We start from the raw sequence: 3,623 nt of genomic DNA, 5'->3' as shown, positions 1-3,623 counted from the left end.
GCATAATAAAGCCATATAGCACAGTTACTTACCGTAACAGTTGTTATCCAGGGACAGCAGGCAGCTATTCTCACATATGGATGATATCATCCACGGAGCATGGATGCGGACAGCCTCACAAGCATACTTGCTTGTAGAAAACTTTAGAAGTTTCGAGTCAGCCGCACCGCGCATGCGTGAGTGCCTTCCTGCCCAGCACAGGGTGAGTCTCCTCAGTTCAGATAGCTAGTAGAGAAACCAACCAGAGGAGATGGGTGGATTGTGAGAATAGCTGCCTGCTGTCCCTGGATAACAACTGTAAGTAACTGTGCTTTATCCCAGGACAAGCAGGCAGCCTATTCTCACATATGGGTGACCTCCAAGCTAACCAGAATGGGATGGGGGGAGCATAAGCAACTTAGGAGAATAAATTTTGCAATACTCTCTGGCCAAAATGACCATCCCTTCTTGAGAAATCATCCAGACAATAATGAGAGGTGACAGTATGAACCGAGGACCAGGTGGCAGCTTTACAGATTTCCCCAATAGGAGTGGATATGAGGAAAGCTACTGAAGCCACAATGGCTCTGACTTTGTGGGCTGTGACTCGACTCTATAGATGCAGTCCAGCCTGGGCATAGCAGAAAGAGATACAAGCAGCCATCCAGTTGGAGATGGTACGCTTAGAGATAGGATGTCACAACTTGTTTGGATCGAAAGAGACAAAAAGTTGAGGAACAGTTCTGTGTGGTTTGATGCGTTCCAAGTAGAAGTCCAAAGCACGTTTACAGTCCAGAGTATGAAGAGCTGATTCTCCAGGATGAGAATGAGGCCATGGAAAATACTGGAAGTACATTAGATTGGTTGAGAAGAAATTCTGAAACCACTTTAGGTAAGAATTTAGGATGAGTACGAAGGACCACCTTGTCATAATGGAAAACTGTGAAAAGTGGATCAGCAACTAAAGCTTGCAGCTCACTGACTCTTTGAGCAGATGTGAGGGCAATGAGAAACAGCACTTTCAAAGTGATGTATTTGAGATGAGCCGTAGACACTGGTTAAAATGGAGGCTTCATCAATTGAGCAAGACCAATATTGAGATCCTTTCAAAAGAACATAAGAAGTGCCTCTGCTGGGTCAGACCAGAGGTCCATCGTGCCCAGCAGTCCGCTCGCACGGCGGGCCCAACAGGTCCAGGACCTGTGTAGTAGTCCTCTATCTGTACCCTCTATCCCCTTTTCCTTCAGAAAATTGTCCAATCCCTTCTTGAACCCTAATATCGTACTCTGTCCTATCACGCCCTCTGGAAGCGCATTCCAGGTGTCCATAACTCGTTGGGTGAAGAAAAACTTCCTAGCATTGGTTTTGAATCTGTCCCCTTTCAACTTTTTCGAATTCCCTCTTGTTCTTGTAGTTTTCGAAAGTTTGAAGAATCTGTCACTCTCCACTTTCTCTATGCCCTTCGTGATCTTGTAAGTCTCTATCATATCCCCTCTAATTCTCCTCTTTTCCAGGTTAAAGAGCCCCAGTTTCTCCAGTCTCTCAGTGTATGAAAGGTTTTCCATACCTTTTATCAAACGTGTCGCTCTCCTCTGAACCCTCTCGAGTATTGCCATATCCTTCTTAAGGTACGGCTACCAATATTGGACGCAGTACTCCAGATGCGGACGCACCATCACCCGATACAACGGCAGGATAACTTCTTTCGTTCTGGTTGTAATACCCTTCTTGATTATATCTAGCATTCTATTTGCTCTCTTAGTGGCCGCTGCGCACTGTGCCGACGGCTTCATTGTCTTATCCACTATTACCCCCATGTCCCTTTCTTGGGTACTCTCACTCAATAACATCCCTCCCTTCGTATAGCTGTACCTCGGGTTTTTGCTTCCTACATGCAATACTTTACATTTCTCTACATTGAACTTCATCTACCATCTCGCCGCCCATCCCCTAACTTGTTCAGGTCCCTTTGTAATTCTTCGCAGTCCTCTTTAGTCCGAGCACCACTAAATAGTTTGGTGTTGTCTGCAAATTTTATTATTTCGCACTTTGTCCCTGTTTCTAAATCATTTATAAATATATTGAATAGCAGCGGTCCAAGCACCGACCCCTGTGGAACACCACTTGTTACCCTCCTCCAGTCCGAGTAGTGGTCCTTCACTCCTACCCACCAACCAATTCCTGATCCATCTATGTACGTCTCCTTCCACCCCATGGTTCTTCAGTTTCCGAAGTAGGCGTTCATGGGGTACCTTGTCAAAGGCTTTTTGGAAATCTAAATAATACGATGTCTATGGGGTCCCCTTTGTCCATCCGTTTGTTAATTCCTTTGAAGAAGTGTAGTAAGTTCGTTAGGCACGATCTCCCCTTGCAGAAGCCATATTGGCTTGTGATTAGAAGTTTATTTCTTTCAAAATGCTCATCGATGCTGTCTTTTATCAGCGCTTCCGCCATTTTCCCTGGAACCGAGGTCAGACTAACTGGTCTGTAATTGATCCCTTTTTAAAGATGGGCGTAACATTGGCTATCTTCCAATCCTCCGGGATCACTCCTGTTTTTAGGGATAGATTGCAAACTTGCTGTAGTAGTTCTGCTATTTCCTCCTTTAGTTCTTTCAGTACCCTAGGGTGGATTCATAAATCTGGAAACCACAGAATGAGCAGAAAGGGGTTTCTCGTCGATAGGCTGATGGCAAGCAGCAATTGCTCTAAGATGGACTTCAATGGCTGTAGATTTGAGGCCAGAGGTAGATAAGGGCAGAAGATAATCCAAGACGGAAGGCAAGGAGGTATCTCGAGGCTCCTTGTTATGAGAGATGCACCACGAAGAAAATCTAGTCCATTTTTGGTGGTAGCATTGTCTGGAGGCAGGCTTTCTGGAAGCCTCTAAAATGTCCCAGAGAGGTTGAGAAAACTGAAGAGGAGTTATGTTGAGAGGTACCAAGCTGTCAAGTGTAGAGACTCCAGGTTGGGATAAAGAAGAGATCCTTGACTCAGTGTAAGCAGAGATGGAAAAACTGGTAGAAGGTATGGCTCCTTGGGCCATCGAGGAACTATTAGAATCATGGTGGCATGATCGTTCTTGAGCTTGACAAGAGTCTTGAGAATGAGAGGGAATGGAGGGAACGCATACAGGAACAAATTTGTCCATTCCAGAAGGAAAGTATTTGCCTTGAGGCGATGAGGAGAGTATATCCAGGAGCAGAAATGAGGCTGTTTGTGGTTGTGGGGAAACGCAAAGAGATCTATCTGAGGAGTTCCCCACTGAGAAAAATTGTGATGAAGGGGCGTGGAATTGAGTGTCCATTCTTGAGGTTGCACAAGATGACTCAATTTGTCCGCCAGTTTTCTGTCCTTGAATGTAGACTGCTTTCAGGAAGGTGTTGTAATGGATAGCCCAGTCCCATACCCTTTGAGCTTCTTGACAAAGAGGGAGAGATCCTGTTCCTCCCTGCTTGTTGACATAGTACATGGCGATTTGATTGTCCGAATGAGGACTACCTGGTCATGAAGAAGATGCTGAAAAGCTTTGAGAGCACTGAAGATCGCTCCGAGTTCCAACAGATTGATGCGACACTGACGATTCGTGCTGGACCAATGGCCTTGAGTAGGGAGACCGTCGAGATGAGCCCCGCAAGCATAGGT

Source organism: Geotrypetes seraphini, chromosome 1, assembly GCF_902459505.1.
Source record: "Geotrypetes seraphini chromosome 1, aGeoSer1.1, whole genome shotgun sequence".
In the NCBI taxonomy this organism is placed as follows: Eukaryota; Metazoa; Chordata; class Amphibia; order Gymnophiona; family Dermophiidae; genus Geotrypetes; species Geotrypetes seraphini.
The sequence above is the reverse complement of the archived record's forward strand: the minus strand, read 5'-3'. Positions refer to the sequence as shown.